Genomic DNA, 24,597 nt, shown 5'->3' with positions numbered 1-24,597 from the left:
CCCCTTGCAAACGAAGTAAATTAAATATTTTAACTGCAGCACCACGGTGCACCGAGTAACTTACAAACTAAATAACAAAAATAAATATAATTCCAATATTGACAATTACATAATAAATAGAAATGTGACATATAAATAACATAGTTTCAGGTACGGCATGTAATAAATATAACATTTTAAACTGCTAACTATTATGAAATGAGGGGAGTTGTCAAATTTCTAGGCCCACTATTTTTAAAAAGTAATTTTGTTTCAAGTTTGTAGCCAATATTAAAAAAAAAGTATTTAAAGCCGATTTTCGAAGGAGGCGGGGGCTTAGTTGCCTCCACTAATCTGAATTAAAGATGAAATCCTCCCCTACAAAACATGTCACTAAACTAAATAAATACTTTGGTAACTTAACACTGGCCCTCCTCCAGATGTAATATAAGTCCAGTAAAATAAGAAGGAAAAAACATTTTAGCTCCAACCTTATTCAAGATGAATTGAAGCACAGAGATAGTCCAGTTGGAGGACGGTATAGTAGCGCTGGCAGGGCGCAGGCATTCAATTTTGGTTTACCAGTTGTTTCCATTGGGCAGACTCGCCGCACCAGTCATGTTGACGGCATTCACGGGGAGTCACGGGAGGTCCCGTCTGTTTTTGCTAGTCGCCCTTCCACCTTTACTGAACTGGACCTTCTGTGCATTGCTTCGCGCAGCGTGCAGTTTGCTGACCGGCAGAGGGCGGAGAGGAACATTCATCGTTCCATCCAATCCTCCAGGGCTGTGACGGCCGTACAGAATCCGGCGGCTGGGCCACATCCCTCAGGTGGGCTTCGTCTACCCATCTGCTATGCCTGTGGTGAACGAGGTCATACTCGTCGGTAGTGTCCTAGGAGATATCGCACTGGTCCAAAAAACTAGATCAAAGGGGGGTTTTATCTGAAGTTCCCCCGAGGTCTAAGAAAAAATTTCAAAAAAATAGTATCTGTGCGAAAAGTTTGATTATTAGTTTGGACACTATGAGCCTAGCAGAAAAGGGAAACCTACGGCTTAGGACATCATATTCGGTGTGCCCTCATATGTATATGTTAGTGGGAGACTCAGTGCATAAGGCCCTAGTTGATTCCGGGTCAGCCTGTAGCCTCATCTCTTCCCGTCTTTTTGAAGCCATTTTAAGGTTAGATTTGGTGGAACACACCGAGGAGTCTTCTTTAACTTGCTGGACTGCTTCTAACTCCCCTCTTCCAATTTCGAGGAAGGCTTCAATCAAGTTTAAGTTTGAATTTTTTTCATGGGTGTGGAGCTTAATTGTGGCCCAGCACCTGAGCACGGATTGTATTTTGGGGGTGGATTTTATCCAAAAGACTGGTTTGGTGCTGGATCTTCAGGCGTGCCAGTCTTATTTCAAATTCAATCGGCGAGTGTCAGTCCGCTTTTCTGATAAATTCAAATCGACACCGTGGATTAGTGAGGTGGAGTGTGAGGAAGGTACTGCTCCTGGGGACCCATTCGGTCACTTGGATGAGGAGCAAGCTGGGGTTCTCCGTGAGCTTTGCTCAAGATTTCCGGAGGTCCTCACACCCAAGCTTGGTTCTACCCATCTTATTGAGTATGAAATTCGTCTGACTGACACTCAGCCAGTACGCTCCCACCCACACAAGTTGGCTCCTCCACAGATGGAGGTTATGCGTGGCATCATCAAAGATCTCTTGGATCAAGGAGTTGTTAAGCTCTCAAACTCATCGTATACCAGTCCAGCGTTCTTGGTTCCAAAGCCGAATGGTAAAAATCGTATGGTGGTCGACCTAAGAAAACTTAATGCCAAGATTGAAATAGACTCAGTGCCTCTCCCGAATCTCCATTCTGCTTTTGATTGGTTCGGTAAGGCCAAATATTTCACTATATTTGATTTGTACCAAGCCTATCATCAGATTCCGTTGAAGAAGGAATCACGTCCTCTGACGGCCTTCTGTGTTCCGTGGAATTTGTATCAGTACCGATCTGTGCCTATGGGGCTAGCTGTGGGGCCCCTAACGTTAACTAGGTTGCTTGACTCCATCTTCCACGATGTGAAGTTCATGTATGTCTTTAATTATTTTGATGATCTTCTGGTCTACAGTGAGTCTATCACGGAACACGTTAAACATCTTGAGGAGGTCTTGGTTAGGTTGGGTAGGGCTGGCCTTACAGTCAATCCGGAGAAGGTGTCTTACTCCAAGTCTGAAATATCGTTTCTCGGTCACCTCGTGTCGTCTAGTGGTGTATATATAGACCCTGCCAGGACCCAAGGCATTAGGGATTTTCCTCCCCTGCCAAGGGCGTTGCCAGATTCATCGGCATGGTTAATTTCTACCGTTAATTTAACTGACATAGTTAATAAATTAACAATTTAGAAAGTTACGAAATGACAGCATAGAACACTTTGCGACAAGAAAACGTACACAAGGAACACAAATTTCAAAATAAAAAATAAACTACTTTTAAATGATCAACGAAAATATATGTCTGCGTGGGAGAGAAAATCCACCAACTAAGTTAAGAGAGAGAATAAGAAAAAACAATTACCTGCCGAAAGTTGGAGAACTAGCCAGCCATGGGCATCAGGACGACCAGTTTACAGTAAGAGATTCACGTCACCTCTGCCGAACATGTCCGACCGCTCCGACCAGTAGCAGCTGCCGGTAACTGGTCGGTAATCAGTCAACGTCAACCACCTGACCTCGACCAATCAGTCCATCCAGGCAGAAAATAATCAATTCGGTAACGGAATCACCCCCCCCCACAGAGTGACAAGTGGCCGAGGTGGGAAAAAAATTGACAAAATTATCCAAACTGAGCACACCCCATACTACCCAAAACGTACCCATCTACGTATACTGTATCTGTATCTGTGTTCAGTATACTGTCTTTGCTCACAGGATATCATATTACACTCCTTTCATATGTGTGACTCAACCTTTAATACTATAATAACTAACAGTTCACTGAAATAATATTTAAAATTGTATTTATTTTAGTTTGCCTACCTTCATTCAGAAACAGTATGCCTCAGATTGGAATAAATGAGTTGAGCCTAAACGACCATTCTCCATTTTGGGCAAATATTTATGTGAGACTATTTCTGTGCTAGGAAGCCTTTGAATAACACATTTGTTAGCACAAACAATAGGTATAAACATGACTGTTTAAAAAAAATATAAATATAAAAAACTGAATTATTTATGTAGGAATAAAATTATTTATTATTTATTAATTGTGTTGTTTTTATAGCTCCTTATCAACTCTTCTAAAAAAATATCTAAAGTGAACTAAGTCCGTTGAGTACTTCAGCCTTTATATGATAGATTTAAATTGAAACAGTAAAAAGGGCGTTGAAAAGGATGTTAGTTCTCGCTTAATAAAGATGAATTTGTTAAAAATAATGTGTAAAATTCAATAAACTGATCCCTGTAGAGCATATTTAAAACTAGTAAACTTCATCAACATTTCCTGAAAAACAATTCACTGAATCAATGTTCCTATGATGGACATGGACTCTTTATTTCAATTTGACTTCTTAACTAAACTACATGACACTACCTGAAGACCAAGAAACAGGGCTTCTGGTTTATAACTTCATCATCTGTAGATTTTTTTATTTATCTTCTAAATCTATTGCTAAACAAATCTCAGTTGTAAAACCCTCAAAGTATATCTGGAAAAAATTTATTTTCCTACAGGTTTGATAACACTACAATGTAATATACACCCGATTTTGTCTCAAGACATATACACTTTAATTTTGTGAGTCGGACAGAACAATTTACATGATATATGCTAATCCTTAGTTATTAAAATATTTTTGATTCTTTCATAAAACAACGAAGTACCTTTTGACATATTCTATTTCACATAGTATAACACTTAACAAACAAACTTAATCAACTTAGTAAATTTATACATCGCAACAACAATTTTAGTTTTATATTATTCTTGCTTTGTCTTATTTTAGCATCTTTTCAAGGAAAACATCAACAAAGTCACTGTGGTAAACGTAAAACAGCTTGAAATAGGACAATCCTCTAATTGCGACCCAATGACCTATACTCCATGTTTTAAAAATAGTTTTTTTTTTAATATACCAGTATATTTCTTGCGCTAAACATATTTTATTGAGTTTAATATATTCCCTCCTTGTTGATTTAACTTCACGCAGTTACAGAGTCTGTGGAATTACTGCCGCTTACAAGTCTTTACGTTCTTATATTATTTCATAGCAATGGAAGTATTTATTTTGCTAAAACCTTCTACCAGTATTCTTCCAGTTCAGTAAAATGTCTTGAACGATTAATTCACAATCAAACGTTTTATTTCATTGGAAGTAACAAAAATTTTTATAATTTCAAATTTCGCTTTCGATCTAATCACAGTACTCTCAAAGTTACAGAAAACATACAATGGACAGGAAACAAGCTATCATTTCGACATAATTAAACTTTTCTAAAGCCTTTGACTGTGCCTATAATTCTCTTAAAGCTACAAATTTTTAGTTTCTAGAATAGCTACGTTTACTGGGTAAATTATAATCTGTATAACCGACAGCAGAGTGTGAGAGACAGAGACCGGAAGTCTTGTCGGATATCTGTCTCTCGAGGAGGTCCTCAAGGCTCTCTGTTCTAGGGCCTTTGTTCTTTTCTCTGTACATTGATACTGTTATAAACTCCCAATGTCATTCGCAGATGATTTACTCATTAATGTTTATTAACAAACAGATTTAGTTTCAGTGGGCAAGAGATATCGTTTGATAATTTAAAAAGTGTCCTAACAGATCTGCAAGGAGAGATGGCAAACTCAAGTGCGGATAACTGCCAGGAGAACAACTATGATCTACCCAGTGATCAGTTATGACTAGTAATCTGTGGGCAGCAGGACGAGTAGAGGTTGTATATAGTACAGGATCTATCGGGTCTATCTGTTATCGTTTTCAGATAAAACAATTGACGGAGATAATACAATTTTAGACGTTAAAAGATCTTTATAGCATACCAGAGGGTATATTAATGTAGGGGAAATGGAAAAGATGTTTTTTCCAAGAAGAATATAACAGCCAAAGAGTATATAATGATCTTCTACAAAGTTTGGGGGGTGCACATCGGAAATATAAGTTAGGATTTTTGAAGAATAGAAGTATTACAAATTGAATTAAAGAAAGTGACTTTTAGGTATATTTCTTAGAACTCGGCCTAGTGCAATCAGCACCAAGATCGAAATAATAATAGATTTTAGTTATTACCTTTAGAACCCAAAACCACCAAATTCTAATGTAAATTATAATTGTAGAATGGGCTGATGCAATTGAAGGAAAGCGTTTTAAACACTTTAACTGCCGTAATTTGTAATATATCTAGACTCAACTTGGTGCAGAGACAGTATTTGTATTTTATTATATCAAATAATAGTTCCGAACACGCACAACCCGAAATAAATCGTGTCTATAACCCCGTTATAAATAAAAAGCAGCAGATTTTAGCTCTGAAGTGAACAATCTTTGCTCCTATGCTACTTACATTGCGAATACAATATATGGCACTAGCAGAAACGTAACGTGTTGGTGATGAGAGGGACCCGAGAGTAAACTGTGTCAACGCTGTCTCGTGTTAACCAGACCCCAGCGGTTTGGCGCTTACTCTCTACATGTATTGATGTGACATTTGTAACTGATACATATGGTCTGTCTTAATGGATTGAAAGCAGTGCATTATCTCGGAATTGTTTGACTTTGATATATAGTCTTAAGCCTAATAATAATTACACTCATTTCTCTTTTCATTATTGTTTAAATTAAAATGTATCTCTAAGTATTTATCATTAGGCTAATATTAATGACTGTAATATAATAATATGTGCGAGTATACGTGCTCAATTCTTGCCTATTTGTGGGTTTCACTTTTATAAACAGTAAACAATCTTCACTAAAGAAATACAAATGATACTTTTCTGGTAGTGATATAGGAAATATAATATTATGTTCTTGTTCCTAAACTAATTTAACAACTCATTCACTTGGAAATCAAGCATCTTTTAGACAACTACTCAGAACTTTAAAGTGAAATTTTCCAACTAAAGCACGTTCATTACATACTGTCCATACAGTGATTCTAATCTGAACTTCTAAATATATTTCAATACAACAATTTAGGGGAAGTATCAATGAATCTATTAGATAATACTATTCAGTGACAGTGTGAGAGGATTTCAACTGACTACTTCAACAAAAAATCAGACCAAGTTTAAGTCACCTGTATTAAGAAATTGGTATCAGCTTACACAGTGATAAGTTTAAAGACTGAATTCTATCTCACAGGAAAACACTCGTTTAGTCTCACTAGGTACGTTTGTATATTGTGGTCAAGGACGTGATCGATGTCATAAAACATACGAAAGATAGTACAATTCCCAGAAGTATACGTTAACTTTCTTCTAAAATTTCAGACGAGACGAAGATATCTCTCTTTATTACACATGGCGTTCGGTATATGGGTGGTGCAATAGATTTTAGGTTTACAAAATACTTGTCATGTTAAATTCATAGCTCTTGAATATAATATTTTTCATCACTCCCCGTGAAGCTATTCAGAGTAGAAGATTTTCGAAACTAATTCTCTCTCTCTCTCTCTCTTTCTCTCTCTCTCTCTCTCTCTCTCTCTATATATATATATATATATATATATATATATATATATATATATATATATATATACACACACATATATATATACATATATATCTAACTTTAAATCACAAATTTTACTCTTTTATTCTCTCATGAAGAACCTTTAAAAGGAATGTATTGAGATAGTTATATTCGATCTTAAACTTTACTTTTATCAGCAAAGATTTCTGTTCAGCGTGACCTGAATTTTAATTAGTATTAATATATCACATTGCCGCCATTATCCCCATCACCCTCCCACTATAATAAGACAGAATTCCCTTTGGAATTTAATACGATTATAGCACAAGCTGCATTATGCATAAGCTATGTACATTGTATTAGCCCGCTTTGTTCCAAGTTATATACACAACACAATAATCTGCGAAGATTTACAGACAACAGTTGTGCGTGATAAAACACTAGTAGTTGAAGCGTGAAAGTTTAAAACCATTAACTCATTCGATCGTTGCAGCTACTATCGACTATCGCCTACACTGTTAAATGACCTTTGGACCTTAGGCCGGCGTGAGCGTACCCGTGTGTGTGTATGTTGTCCAACTATCGTACTGCCTGTCTGTGTATGTATTCTGCATCTATGTGCCTGTCTTCATATTTGACTTAATGCACATTTTTGTGTGTATATCTATCCATCTGCCAGTTTGTTTGTCTATAAATTCTTCAACAGTTAGTTTGTATTACCTGTGTACTCTCGTAAGCACTGACTGGGGTAGATTATACATTGTACAGTCCATTTTAGTGTTATGAGGCTGTATTAATTCAAAATTATTTCTTAAATACCTTAAAATAAATAAATAAGAAATCAAACTCGTTAAATAATTTCAATATAGATGATCAGGCAGAGAATCAATACTCTTTGAAAACACATAGAAGCAAAACACATAATTTAAAACCATTTAGAATACCAAATCAACTATTCCAAATTTTTTACGTGCACATACTTTCTTATTGAAAGATATTGTTCGAACTTTTATATATTATTTAGAAATAGTGACCATTTAACATATATAACCTAAAACATCGCACTTGACTTAACAAATAAAATAGTACCTATAAAAATGAAACTAAATAAAAATTGCTGGCCAATTGTTATTTAAGTAAAATAATAATATATGCTCAGAATCAAGTTGTTCATAATTAGCAATTGAACAAATTATTTCTAAGAATTAATGTAATATACCATAATGTGGAATTAGATTCTATATTGTCTAGTATGTATATGTAACAATAAACTTCCTAGTGGTCAAAAAGTTTACTTGAGTGCAGCAAGGCATCTTCCTTTCTACGTTGCCCGTGTAGTCCAGGAGGTTAGACCTTGATTATTTCTTCAGAAGAGAGGTGCCATAGTAGCGATGAATGACGAACCTCAGGGGATGGATCTACATTCAACTGGATAGGACTATTAGCATGACAATTTAAAATTTGAATAGTAAGGGAATGGTTCATTCAATAAAATAAGTATAACTTAGTGAGTTGTTTGATTGTCTCAACCTGTAAAATGTCATCTCTGCTTTTAGGTCTAATAAAGTAGATTTAAATTACTAAATTATAAAGATTTATTTTAATTATAATTATTACTTATTATAAACATGTCTGTAAATAACCAAAAAAGGTAAGACTAAGATTTGTAAGGAATGTGAGACTACTTTAAAAAAACCATTTCCGAGGTATTTTAGATACACGGAGATTGCTATAATCTGGTTTTATTTTAATAAAATATATATATTTCTGGCTTATTTATACTAATAAGGCTATGTTATGATTTATTACTGAACACATATATAATATTTATTTAACATGAATGAACAAAATTTTAAGAATGTAACATTTCAGGAAAATTCAATACTATCAGATCTAAACAAAGTCTTAAACATGTGTAAATGATAATAACTTGTTACAATGAATAGCTCCTTCATAGCAGATGCGCTAGATGTAGTATCGAAATAAGTCAGTGCTTTGACAATGTAAATGAATTTCTGAGACAACTGCAGGGCTAATAGACGTACTCAGGTATAATGCAGACTACAGCATTTTAAAATTTCGCTAATTGTATGGATGTTATTGAAAATATCCAGTAAAGAAAGGAATGAATGTATTAGGCTTTAAAGAAACTAGAGTATATTAGTTAATAAAATCGTGACTGGATTAAGCTATGGAAAACAAGCAATAGAGATGACGTTGAAAAGATTACTCAAACCAATATAGAGGAAGATATGAGAGATATTTTTAAGAAAATAAGGTACTTCCTGTAGAGAGAGATCCGCAAGTTTCACAAAATCTATTCAGATAATTTTTGTATTAATTAAACTGTACTTAATTATATATTAAGAATTATTTTATTATATTTTAGGGGAAGATAGACAAGAGAATATCTTTTCAAATTACTTAAAGATGTTTTATTAACAAACCTCAAAGTTAAAATCGGTCTTCAAGAAAACGACTTTATATAATTTAAAATGTTATGATTTAATACCTACTCAAATGCTAATATAACTACTTAACCTGTCTTAAAAAGTGTTCTCAAGTAAAGGTTTTCTTCTTATAATAAAAATAAAGTAAATTGAAGTTATCTTATGTTTCACAAATAAAATCTAACTAATACAACACCAAACTGAAATAAAATATAATATACCATTTAAGTCTAAATTAAATTTACTTTTCTCAATTATAAACTAGGACAAATAAAACTGAACTAAACACTTCCTAAATATTCTTCGTACTCGTTATGTAACTACCCGATACTGTTGGTCCAGACTCAAAGTTCACACTGTAATTTAACTATATTTCACCCCAAAAATAAATCTTAAGACCTTTATACCTTGAAGCATAAATATTAGTCTGGCTGTTGAATACTAAGTGATGATTACCAGTAACTTTTAAATAATGTTAAAATTTCACTCTGAACTATACTTGCAACAACACGTACTCTTGAAAACATGCGTTTTTTATGAGGTAAATTAAAATATTCTTACTCCTTTTTGTACAAGAATGTATACAATATCCCTGTAAAAAAGCTACTATTAGGAAAAAAACACCCATGTGAAAATCGTATTTCGACTATAAAAGAACTGTTTTCGCAACATCCCTAGTAGATGGATATAGGAAACAATTAAATCGCAAACAATCAACTAAATTCACCGCTAAAGATCACTGCAAAAATACGCCAAAATCGCATATCTTAGCTATTTATACCTCCTCTTCCAGAACGCCAGCTAACTAAAAACCAACCTTTGGCCTCCAACTATCCGATCACAAGGTGAGAGAACAAAGTAATCTTTAAACTACTGCCATTGTCATCACGCTAACAAACTAGACTACCAGAAAAATACGCTATCTCACTGTATCATCTTGCATCTGCAGACCCTTTCTTGAGAAAGTACATAACTTATTTTACCTATATTTTAAATTATAAAATATTTTTTGCATATATTTTCTCCCATAAATCTTTAATAAATTTGATATTCCCTCTGCTACACTAAAAAAAAATATAAATATAAATGTCAAACCAACAGTAGTGTAGAAGCTCTAGTAAAGTTTGTAATCATACTAATGTAATGGAAGAGGAGAATTAAATTAATATACATTTTTTCTCAACTCTATTTGTAAAAAAAATATTTAATTTAAATAGAAATGTGTAATGCTTTATGTTATACTGGGCTGCTAATATATCTCAAAACTATGAATATCCTAATATCCTTAGTTAATCCTAAAGGATATTTTCAACACAACATAACAATCCAAGAAAAGTTCATTTGACAGTGTAAATAACTCTAATGCGAAACTAATTCTAGAATAAAGTATATTGGACGTATAGTTCTAGAATAAAGTTCAATCAAAGATATAATAAGAGCAGACTCAGCACAGGATCCCGAACAAACACAGCCAACGCCTTCCCTTAATTTTTCCAACAATTTATAACGGTAAGTTTTAGTCTCGACAGCAACTAACTCAAAAATGGGCAATAATAAACTGCGAGACATGTTCTATGTTAGAACTAAATAAAATGCTTAAAATATCAAATTATTTTACTTTTTAAATTGAATGCACAATTCAATATCGAAATTTTTGAATAAACAATATCCATGATTTTGTTTATAAAAAAAAAACAAAAAATACAATAAAAATGGAAATAAAATGGATTTCTACCTGAATTATCGAACTATTAAAAGAATTTATACATATTAGTAAATATATAAGTAACTTCTATGATTTCTCATATAAACTATCTAAATGTACAAATGTATATTATATTACAATAAGTAGGTGTAACACCTGGTCTACAATGCAATGGGTTTTTGAATTATTGATAAAAAAGCTCCGAAAATTATTTTGAATATGACGTGTAATTTATCACTATTTATTTATTAATTGCTGGACTCGAATCAGGTAAATGTGGTTCCATTTTAATGAAAAAGAAACGAAAATACCCAGACGATAAACTGTAAGTTATAAGTTATAAACTCCCTTGTTAAGATAAACTATTTGTAGAACTACCGTCTGATTCCAAGGAGAAGGGGCTAACTCACAGATCTGATGGTTGGCGCATGCACACAATTGTTTTATGATGCTAACAGAGCAACCACCATTTACCAGATTCATGCTTCAAAATCACTAAACCAAATTAATAAGCTCTGACTGATTACAGGCCGACCGATACTGTTGTACAACTGAACAGCCTTCAATGTGGTGTAAGCAGTTAACATTAGTCTTGTAAGAAAGGGGCAACGCTATTTGGTTGACATTTTTATTCATAAAAAGGCATAAATAACCAATAATAAATTAATATTATTTACTTCAAATATTTTTTAATACAGAAATTTAAACTGAAACTTTGCTCAAAAGGTATACCATACCTGATATATAGAGAAAACCGAACTCTTGTAAATGGAAAGATAAACAGGTAATTTTGGTGGAGAACGTTTAGTGCGTCTGGAAGGACAGAAATAAACTGACTGTGTATAACCAGAAACCAGTGGTCGCGTCCTATTACTACACACACATTACTACAATCACCTGCCACTCTAGTACAATCATTTCCTACTCATCAATGGCACTAATGTCTGAGCTCTCGTTAACGGAGACAATCAATAAAAAGTGCTATTCTATTGAGGTACAAACTAAACAGTACTGCTTTAAACCTAAGGACGACCTGATGGCTGAAATATCCGAATTAATAGATATACAGTATAGCTTGATTTCGTATATATCCAAGTGTAAAAAAAACTCCTGGAATAGCAGAAGATACATTTAAAAAAATACAGCTGAATATGTAACGGCGGCTGGAAAGAATGATTTATCTAACTACCGTGACAACAACTGTTAGTTATTAGACAAATGTGCTTAAATTTGTAGCAATGTTAACGTAACACACCTGAAATTTGTAGAATTTTAGGATAATAATTTACAATTTCAGACTTAATTTGTTATTAAAAATGAAATATATAAATACCTCCTCAAACACTCGGTTAGCTTCTTCTTATTAATGATATACAGAAAAGAAACGAGGTCAATCTTGTTTGTAAGTCATTCGATATTCATTTATGAAATTATTTCTCCCATCCAAATAATCCGTTGGTCCTGACATGAGTCTAATAAAAGCTTCACTACGGCACAGTATAAAAGTAAAATATCTAAAAACCACAAAATCATAAAAATCATATAACTATACCATGTAACAAGTCATTCTATCGGACCTCAAAAGAAAAATATATGCATTTCCGTACAGTCTTGGATAGGATTTATATTAACAACTTGCAAGACTTGTGAGTTATTTATATTTTATCGAGAAGAACCACGTTAATTCAAAACTACTTAATTTTTACATATGGAACTGGTAGAAGATAATCGTAAAATTGAGTTATGCATTTCCAGATAATTCATTGTTGGTGTGGAATAAAACTAGTTTCCAAAATTTCTTGAATGATGCTTATTAAATCATTTAAATTAAAATATAGCAATTTATTGTGCAAGAATCTAATATAGATATCCTTAACCCCAAATCGCTTAGATAGTATGCATAAGAAAACTTTATTAAGATGCACGAAATTTGAAGCTTTTTCTCCTTTTAGTGGTTATATTATTCCTAATTAATGCATAAGTCAATGTCAGCCACATCTAAAATGCCGAATAAAGAAGACAAACATTTTAGTCTATTCTTTGTTTGATCCGCCTCACAATGGAAGTGGAAGTCCAAAACAAGCTTCCCTTTTTGGATGTGTGTGTATTAAGAGATAGGGATGTCCTTAAGACAACTGTTTTTCGAAAGATAACACACACAGGAAAATATTTAAATTATCAATCCAACCATCAAAAATCTGTCAAAGAAGGAGTAGCCTACTCGTTGTTTGATAGAGCAAAGAGCTTGTGCTCAGATAAAGATGGACTAAAAAGAAGAATTTAAGAAAATTGAATCGGATCTCAGAAGCAATGGATACCCTCAATTAGTAATTAATAAGTGCAAACGAACCAGAAGAATCATTCCTGAGTCAGAAAAACAGAATTGTGATAAATTTGCGTTTATGTCAATCCCTTATGTGCCGGGATTATCGGAGAAAATTAGAAGAGTAGGTAGAAAGTACAACATTAGAACCGCGTTTAAAAACACACAACACTCTTAGACAAAGTCTCGTAAAAAACAAAACCAAAAAATGGCACACAGGATTCCAAAAACTGTGTTTACAGTATAAAATGTAGCTGCAATAGGGAATACATAGGCGAGACAAAAAGACCACTAAACATAAGGATAAAAGAACACAAAGAAAACACGAGAAAGGGTTTCACAGAAAAGTCAAAAATTGCACACCATTGTTGGTCCGAAGACCATCATATGAATTGGGATGAAGCCCACATAATACATCGGGAACCACATTTCTTCAAAAGGAAATTAATTGAGGCAACATACATTAAATTGGCAGACCAACCAATCAGTCAACCATCAGTCGAGATTAGGCCGCTTTGGTTGCCAATTCTAAAAAAATGAACTAAAGAGAAAACCAAAAGTATCAAACGGATCGGATATTTGTAATAAACCACTACGGAGTCACAATATGGTTTTAAGAAGTTCATCTCGCATGAACCAATAATAAACGAAAGGGCCCATTCCTGTTCCCCTTCCCTTGTATTTCCGCCATCTTGTTTTAGCCAGCCGTCACGAGTACCATTGGCTAGTCCCTCTGGTCAGTGGTAGATGGTTAGTAGACGAGTGAAGACGTATTGTGACCTGTATTCCGTAGTTTAGTTTTAATGATTAGTGTTTTGTATAGTTTTGTATTAAGTGCATGTCTTTAGTGTTAGTGAAGTTGACATACAACATGTAGGTTGTGATTCCTGACTTAGGCGTGCCACAACGCTTTAGTAAGATTTGTTTATTTTAACCTAGTTTGTAATTATGTATTAGGTTAGTTCTTTACCAGAAGAAGAGATCAGATTGCAGATCTCGAAACGTAGTGTTACTGTTTTCTTGTTTCACTTAACGATGGCAAATGTCCGGAAAAATCCTGTTTCCTTCATTTTAGTCTAGTTATAAAATAAAAGCTGATGGCATAAGCCCAAATAATTACCTTATAAACACTTATATTATAAGATTGTATTGAAAGTCCGAATAATTAATGAGCAAACTAAGACAACCGATACACATATAAAATCTTTAATCAACAACGTCAGATCCCAAACTCTAGATTCAGAACTAATTTTATTAGAAGAATCGCATTTGTGATTGACAGGTCTTGGGATTAAGCGACGAGACCAATTTGTACTAGACATCGACCTGAACTTCCGAAGGATGTTTACCAAGCTTTGTGTATATATATATATATATATATTTGGAGAATGCGTTTTACTTTTCTACCTCTCTTGTTTATGCTCCAAATTCTACCTTCAGAAAATAATATTTACAATACGTTTTTGTGCACTGTCTTCTGACATGTAGTTGTAGCGTTTAAATGTGTTATATTATACTCTCTATTATTCTAAATTATGTTATCACAAACACATTTATTCTACGTTGTTAAATATTTAAAATAAAGCTTTTCACAATCGGGAATAGCCACCATCTCTAATATTTATTAGTTGCGATTAGCTGTAAAAGCTATTTACTATTTTTCTCTAGGCTAGGTAAAGTCTGTATAAACCTGTCTACTCTTTGCCAGATTGTTATATCAGATAACTCTACGATCAGTGATTAATTTAACTATAAGATCAGGCTGATATCACACTCAGCCAATTGGTGGATTTTATTTACTTGCTAAATCAATCTTACGTTTATTATGAATGTGTGTATCATATTTGGCTTTTTCATAGAACAATTATTTATGTCCTTAAGTCAAGAAAAATCACCCGAAATCATTAAAATCTTCCTAACTCTAAAATTGTAAATTTAGCACTACTAATATTTTATATGAGCTTGAGAGATAAGACTAAATAGGTACTTTGTGTTTTATTTTCAAAACTAAAACATTTTTAATATTAATATTCGTAATTTTCAAAAATTAATTTTAAAATGATAATTTCATTTTTTTATGGAGTGAAATTGATTTTCATATCTTCTTAAAGTAATATATAATTTTAATTAGTAATTTAAATACCTGAGATACCTTAGGCATAAAACTACTCCGATAGTCATAGCATACGTTATCCTGCAATATTTTTTGTATTGAAAGTAACATACATGGTACTTGCCACGACAATATTATCGTTATAAATTACTTTATAAAAAGGTATTATTTTTTTTAATTCAGACAACTCCGACTATTTTGCTAAGAAGGTGATTAGTGGAAATAAATCCAATCATCAAATTGCTTGCAACGGATCATTAAAGTCTAAATATCTAGGTTAAGTCTCATCTTGCTAATTAAAACTAGAACTTTATAAATGACTTTTGATGTTCAGGCTCAACTCCAGTGTTTTTAATTATCCTTTTCGTCTTCAACTTGTACAATAAGCGTTTCCAACCTTGAAACATATGTTTCTTAATAAATATTATCTCTATTTCTTTAGATTTATATACTTATGTATTACTTATACACTTACAAATTTTTATTTTAATAAATAATTCTGTCATGAAGTCTGTAAGTGGTTCCTTGTAAAATTTTGCAAAAATCATATATTGTTTTTGGTAATTCTATCAAAAACTTAATTTTGCTAATTTTTCTATAGTTAATATGTTTAAAAGAAACTTTATTTTTACTCTCTTTCATTAAGGGGCTTAAAACACTCCATTGTATAAAAAACTCTAATAAACATTATAAATTTACTCAATCGCATGAACATTTTCAAAATTACAGTCCAATTGTTCTAAATTTTAATTGAAAAATATAATTTGCATATTCAGTATAAACTTTATAGTAATATAAACAGAAAACTTTTAGTGGTCGATTAAAAAGGTCTGCTGTTCTCTACATTTATTTTCAAAAAACAAACGTAAGGCAAAGTGATAGAATAAATGTTTAGTTGTATAGTTTATTAGTAAACAACTGATACTATTATGAATAAAAGCTATCAAAGTTAGGAATATAAGCAAGGAACATTATCATAGTAAAATAAATTCCATTTGTCTAATTTGGTTTGTTGATGATTACTATATGGAAAATTTAAACTCTTTCACCCCAGTAACGCTGCAAAGTTATTCGTAATTCATTACTTATTAACATAGTATTATTGAAGGCTTATATAAAAGTATTCTTGGGTAAATAAATTGAAATGTATTAATACAATGTAACACATACATTACATAAATACAACTGCTTGTATATCACTACATCCAAACACTGCTAGAAAAATCGTGTATCGGCGTGCTAAAATCTCTTTGGCTGTTATTATCATGGTAATCCAAGTCTAAATTAAGACAGGAAACTATAGTTTTAGCTAATACCTTTGTGCTGTAACTGAAGCTGCTCTCGAAGTTAAATGTTGTTAATGGGCTTTGCTTCCTATGTTAACCATATAATTTAGAAGCCACTCAATTAAAAACTTTTAGTTACAATTTTAAAACTGTCAACATGAAATAACCTAACTATTTAATTGTGTCATGAAATCTAGATTCACAATACCTGCAACTGAACATTTAACTTTAAATCTCACAATATGATTTCCATGTATGATTATCGTCAAATAATATTAATCAGATTCCAACTAATAACATGGAAAATGTTTAAGTTTAATCACACGCCCTAAAGCCATGCAATACTTGCAATCTTCGTATATATAAGGTCATTCAGTTCGCAATAGCTTTGAAGGCTACACTCCTAGGGATTTTACAGAAAAGTTAGTCATATCATACCATTTCATTTTCGATCACCTCCTGATTTATAAACCTTACGTTTGTTCATTAGACATGTTTTAAATTTACCAAACAAAGTTTCTCGCTTTCAAAATGCTAAACTGTTGAATTTTAAATGTTTCTTTTAACGATCCAAGGTCAATTACCGAAATTAAACCTCTGGGGGTGTTTTATCGACATTGATACCAATAAAAAAAGTTTATTTCCTCCATCAAAGACAAATATTCTTTCAAGCCCAATCTATAAGGGCACTTTCGTTGGAAACATGTAGAGCAAGTTTAACGCATTGTCTAACAGACCCAAGAACTAATCTTTTACGTAGTCACATTTGTGTCAACGATTTTAACGATTTACTCTAATGCCACTACTACCTCAGTTGAGTTTAGATTACTTTTACATTTCTGCTATTATAATTTTTCTCTATTTAGCGTAACTTGTCATGATTATCTATATGTATGGACATATATGTATTTGGTTTAATTACAATTTTCAGTTTAAATTTTTGATTTGGATGGACTAAATTTTAGTTATTAATTAGTGAAACTTGGTAATAAATAACGAATCAACGTGAAAAGGAGAGGATTTAGGCAGAGTATCAGGTTATTAGACTAGAGACGCATAGTCAGCAGTTGTCGGACTAAACGGTTATCTGTCCATACGCTAACATCATCAATCAGGTTGTGTTATAGTATGACAGGGGTCATATAGGAGGTTGTGTGTGTAGTCAGATGGGACTTGGCTGTGACGTCATCAGTCTTCTATAAACAGTTATATAATTTACATCTTAGTGCTAGTTGCTAATGAAAACCACAGTGAAATATTATTTAAAACGATTTATATTTATAATTTATATTTGGAATTTTTTTTTTAATAATTTCAGTGCACTTTCAAATGGTAGGTTGTGTTGCTGGGTTAGAATTATTTTATTTTTCTTATATTAAAACTATTTAGATCTCTCTTCCTTGTATGTTGTAAAGTTACAGTTTCATATATGCATTTTAGATGCGTTATGTACAGTTAAGTGAGTTATTTGTTGAGTTTACGACTTGAAATTCGATTATATTTAGGAGTACTTTTCCACTAAATACACCAATAAATTACGTAAACGACTATCGCTAACCTAGTTTTTTTAACATTTAATACTAACTTCCAGGATACATGAGTAACTTATACTACAGCCAGGAGAGTAGGCACTGCACACGGCCCGATACTTGGAACTGACGTGTGGAATGTAGCAAACGATAGAATACTTCCCACGGAAGTGACTAAGGGGAGTTTTCTCCTAATGTTTATGGACAATAAAGTATAGCTTTTATTGTCGTATAGGTTTCTTACTGGGCACTGTCATCATTTGGCTTAAAGAGCTATATCATCATTCTTCTTCCTGTTTTTAACTGCAGTATATTTTTTATATTTATGTTGGAGTATTGTTGCTGTTCGACTTTGGTGTTTAGACTGCGAGTTTTCATCTTGTACAAGACTAATGTTGGAGAGTCTAAAGGCTTGAAGATCAGTTCCCTTCTCTAATGTTTTTCTAAATTATCCCCCTCACTTATTCACAGCAACAACATTATTATACACCCTCTGGACGAGCCTGACTGTTTGGCTGATTCCTGAAGGCCTGGTACAATTTATAATGAATGTGAGAGCATGAGAATGTTATAAATATCAAATTACTTTAATATTTATCCATTACATTCTGTCATGAACACGTAGCAGACTAAGTTCATAATCGTTCTTTGCATTTAAATTAATAGCGATCAACTACTTCAGTTGTTTATGGAGCCGTCCATTAAAAACGGGAAAATATAAAAGAAATATAGCCAAAAACTTGTTTATATTGTTTTATTATATGACATTTACGAACACGCAGAATTTTCTGTTAGAAAATATAAAGTTTACCAACATATTAGAACACTGTGGATATATTAAAACATTGGTACAAACATTATTTTATTATTGAGAAATAAATAGGCGAATTTGATAAGAATGGTTTATTTCTATATTCAATAACGTTTTTCATTGCATACGTAAGTTTATTAACCTAATTGGTAGAATTTGACAAGTTTGAGTATAATATAAATGCCTGAAAAAAACTTAACAGACACCGTCAACAATTTCGTATCGGATCAGCCTTCTGTGCTGAAAAATCCCAAGATACTTGGAGGATCCAGCATCTTCTAATACAGCTTTATACACTATCCCAATAGTCTTCTCACTGTTCAAAACATAGATGATAACTTTAGTTTATAACGCTATATTAAAAATAATTTGAATATTAACATCTTGTTTATTCTTATGTTACTCAGGCAGTTTAACGTCAACAAATTAGATTACCTTTCCATTATGAATGCAGTAATTGTATTTGGTAACTTTAACAAAAAAGTGTTTGCCATTGTATTGCCCTATGAGGAATCAAAGGATATTTTGACTTCTTCTGTGTAGCAGTCCCGATTCACTCAGCCTAGAGCGGGGTCTATAAATCTTACCAAACAGATCAGAATCTCTGGGGAACCTTTATTAATTAAGAAAAAGAAAAGAGCGCCACCTTGTTTTCCTGAGTTTGTGGTATTTAGGGCCAGAACAAGGAAAAGACCCGTTACTGAGTTTGCCGAGATGGGATGTTAAAGGCCAACCAGCATGAAACGAAAAAAAAATGATAATAGGTATGACCATTAATAATAATTACTTACATGAACTAAAAAAACAAAATCAATTAATAAATACTAAGTTAAACTATTAACCTTGAAATAAAATTACGAACAAATGCATTGGTTGTTAAATGAAAGGCGACGTATTATAACGAGCTTGGTTTCTTATCGCCAACAAGAAACTCAGCGTTCCAACAAGTACAAGAGAAATCAAATGCGAGATAATAAATGTCTTAATACTAAACCAGATTAGAAGAATAGAATATAAGTAGTTAATACCTTGGCCGGCCGCTAAAGCTATTGAAATGGTTACACAATACACAATAACAAATAATTCAATAACGACACATACACAACAGATGTAATATATATAAAAGTAAACCTGAATGACATTAACTAATTATAAAAAGAAACTACGCCTGAGCAAAAGCTCCTTGTAGCCGAAGTCCAGTTACGCACAAATATGTCCTTCACCAACGGCTAACACTGTACAATAAAGTTCGTAGCGACAATTTCGTAAAGACAGGTTTGTGTTGCCTCAATTATATAAATTACTGGTACCAGTTTATGAGGTAAAATTGAAGTTCTACTTATCGATACACAGTTCATCTGGTAGAACGACCAGCACAGCGGTAGGTAGGTAGCACCAATGCAGCAGGTGATCCAAGTATGTAGGCAGCAGGTAGGTTAAGTCCACTGGCATATGCACACAGCATGTACAGCGTGCAGGTACAGGTACAGCGCAAGTGTAAGCGTGAGGTTAAACTCCCGTATGAATCCCTGAGTACATTCCAGACAATAGAATCTAGGTATTTTAATCTACGATTAAATCTACATTTACATAAAATAGGGCATTACAAGTTTTACTTTGCTTGAACAGGAACAAGCAACAAGCCTGTTAATTTACAACAAGGCTGGCAAGCGCTGCTAAAAGGTGACATTTTAATGAGTTCCTTTGTTATAATATTGCATCTGCTGCCTAAAAACTACAGCCAGCGCTCAAGCTGTCACTTGGCTTGGTTACATAAAACTTTCTGTCCTGAAACATTAAATTAGTCAATTGATGTGTGACATTTGTACATGGGAGCTCTTTTAAAATTTTGCAAAATGCATGAAAGAAACTGTATAGTCTATTTATAATAAGCTGCATTAGATTTATTTATATTAACAAGTTGTTTTATGAGTATAGCGTGATAAGTAGGAGCTTATAATTTGATTTAAAGTTACACTCTCAATATGTTTGTTGACCTTTAAATGTATGTACAATATTTTAAACTATAAAAGTTTGAGAGGGGTGTAATATCCTTCCATACTTTAGTATATTAATGATATTATAAATTTTGGTTGACTCTATGAACAAATATAGTACAACGCTGTTGCCTCCTAGTATAAAATCGAACAAAGAAATGAATATTTACGTTCCTTTCACGATTCTCATTTAAGTTCTGTGTCTATTTTGAGAAACCGATTAGTTTCATGCATCAATCTGAAAGAGTAATGAAATTTTCTAAATTATATATTATAACAATCACAGATTCCGGATTTCAATGTTGAAATTCTTTTTATACAAATTTGAATATATATATATATATATATATATATATATATATATATATATATATATTCCTGGTAAGCATTAAAATTAATATTTATAGGCTTATTTCTCGTCATTAAATAATGTTTGTATAAAATAACTGCTACGTTTCCGAAAAATAATTTATTCCACACGTGAGGAATGGTTATATACAATAAAATATAATGTATTACAGTTTTAATGCTAGTAAATTTTCTATAAGGGAAGTAGTTTAAGAAAATCCATTATCAATTATTTTAACTTGCTGCCGTTTTAAATATGATTGAATAAAAAGTTTCGTTATTTTTTTATTCTAAATTTATACCTTTAATGGTTGTTTAGAAAACATATTTATGTAAAAAACACAAACAGACGGAAAACGATGAATTTGATGACATACATTTACAGGAACGTTACTTTGTTTTGACCCAACGAAAAGCCTCCTGAATAGTTTCATAAATATTGTGAAAATATTAGTAGTTTGAAAATTTGTTTGTATTTTAATTTAACTTATAAAGAAAGGTCTGAAAACTGTATTAGAAATTTTACCATTATTTTTCCTGCAAATCGGATTGTTTTAAGTGTTATTCTTTAAATAATGGGTTATTATTTATGCACTACTTAATTTTGTCTCCCAGTCGAATGTCAAACCAGTATCGCAATAATTAAGTGTGACATGTATATTTACATATACAGTGTTGTATAGTAACAAATTTAACGGTTTGGGGATTATAGATTACCAATATTTCTATGAATTAGCTTGAAATAAAATATTGTTTACAAAATGTTAGGATTGAAACATACCACATATAAACGTGTACTAAATGATGAATGAATATACACCAAGACATAACATTCTTAAAATCCAATGACAATATGAGTTACAATTTCGTTTTATTATCAGCACTAAAGAAATACTCTTAGATTATTTTCTTCCGCTTTTGTGCCCTTAGGTCAGAAACTTCACTGCGGAGTAGGTGAGGAAAAGGCTCATTACCTGGAAACATGTAGGAGTACATTAATTTATATTGAATTTCACACACACTGCATCAATTTTGTTTGTACTCTTAGTTTAATAGGATAATTAATTTATAATAAATATAAGAGAGATACCTTCAGTACCTGAAGGCAATACAAAGGAAGTAGGTATGGTTGTATGTTATCTTTCTGACTGTTTGTGATTGATTTAAACTGGTGTCCTCAGTAAGCATCGCTTTAATTATTTTTAAACTTACGAATAGAGTTATAATAATAACCACGCCTTACTCCTATTTCGTCAATACAATACGAGTGCTAAAAAAAGTCTGCAAATTGGGAACCTTAATGTTGATAGCCGCAAACACATTCATACTGTATCATTATCTACATAGATAATTTAAAATTTAGTTACAAAATATTGTGGAACAAAATATATTTCCGAAAATATTATAGAGGGTAAGTATTCTTGTAAAATTACAAGGTAAAACTAATAATGTATTTCCTCAAGAATGCGTCTACGAATGAAGGAATGATATAGTAAGACAGCGAGTTTTATGGCAGTCAACTTTAATAACTATACCAAAGTTAACTATACAAACTATAATTGTAGTTATGTTAGGGTTTGTTCAGTTGAAAATTAATATTCATTTCTGTGGGCTTGTGATTTGATAGTTAGAGTCCAATCATGCGCGTCGGTGATGAGTTAGTTTTAGTTAGAGAAAGGGCCGGTAACAAAACATCGACCCGCGCATCTAGGCGTCTTTTGAGTGTTAAGCGAAGTTAATTTGGTTTGAATCTCAGGTTCTTTTTTCTGCTAAAGATCTGCGCAGGATTTGCGTAAGTAGAAAATTGTCAAATAATGTTAGCTCTCTTTTACAGGCTTTATTGTATTATTTAGACACACAGGGTAATTAAGAAGATGTGGTGATCACTAAATAATTAACGTAACTATTTAAGAGAATACATTTTGTTGCTAGAAATTTTGAACTAAAGTGTTCAATCTTAATATAATTTAAAACTTACTTTGCAACAACATTTATTATACAAAAGTTAGAATAGTACATCAAAATATCAAATTTTTAGTAAATACTGTTGGGTGAAATATAGTTTAATAAGTGTTACACGGTATAGATACATGTGGTACAAAGAACATGCCACCGAGTTTAGAGTTCATTTTTATTTAGCTTCGCTTATAATAAGGAAAAGTACAATTTTATTGTAAATTGGATACTATGAAATATATAATAATCATACTAATCAAAACTTTATGAGGTTTTATGAGTTTTTGAGGATCTCTCCACAGACACTGAAAATGTATTTAACAAATCCTTCATTGCTACCGCGCGTGAAATGCTTGGAATTTCCTTACAAATTCCATTAAAATAACTGGAAAGCCGGGCAAGATTTAACTCGACTGTGAGAATACCCTTCTTAATGTTGATAGCAGCGGCTACTGAGTCAATGGCCTGAGCTTGTATGTAAACAGACAGATTTAATTAGTGAGTGAACACGTTTAACACGTATTTGCTGTAATATGTCTGTTGGTTCACGTTATTACTTTAGTTATACCTAAAATAGTTTAAAACAGAAGCCAGATTTATGTTATTTATTTTGTACACTGGATACGTATTTGGTATGTGGGATTTTTTTTTAATAAAGGGGCTATGTTTTACCCCAATTTCACATTTATACTTCATGCAAAAATAAAAGAACTATTCCTTAATTAATTTATTATTTTATGATACTTATGTATTCCTCGATTTGGCCTGTTAAGATACACTTAAATACTTCAATGTTAAATTTAACTGCAGTTTAATTGGAACTCTGGAACACTCTGGAACTTGGAGTCATATTTGCCTGAATAGAGCCAAAAGATTTCGCCGACGATGAAGCTTTAAACAAACCTTTACATCATTTCGATATCAAAGGCACCTTCTTAAATGATTGAGTGTACTACGGTGTTCCTGACACGATATTTAAGCACGTTGGATTAACCGAGTTGTCTATACATAACGTAGTTATGGTACGAAGGGTTGATTCCTACATAACATGATGAAGAAAAAGTACTCTTTAGCTATTTTTTATTGTTCGACTACAGTAAAATTAAAGGTGGACTTTGTAAATGGGCAACAACAAACATGAAAGCGTTATTAGTCTACATAAAATATAATACAAAATATAGTACATTGTAAAGTTTTTAATATCTATTAGAAGAACTTATAATAAATAATAGTTTAAAAAACTAAAAAAACACGCTTTTATAGCTAACCAAACTAAAAAATAGAAAATAATTTTTCATTACAAAGGGTTTATATTATGGTAGTAGAAGGCAAAACAATCATTCATAGTCAATCACCTCAAAATAAAATTATAATACAATTTAATTTATTAACACCATAAAATAATTCAGAGTAAAAAGCGTG

This window comes from Homalodisca vitripennis, chromosome X, assembly GCF_021130785.1.
Source record: "Homalodisca vitripennis isolate AUS2020 chromosome X, UT_GWSS_2.1, whole genome shotgun sequence".
Taxonomy (NCBI): Eukaryota; Metazoa; Arthropoda; class Insecta; order Hemiptera; family Cicadellidae; genus Homalodisca; species Homalodisca vitripennis.
The sequence above is the reverse complement of the archived record's forward strand: the minus strand, read 5'-3'. Positions refer to the sequence as shown.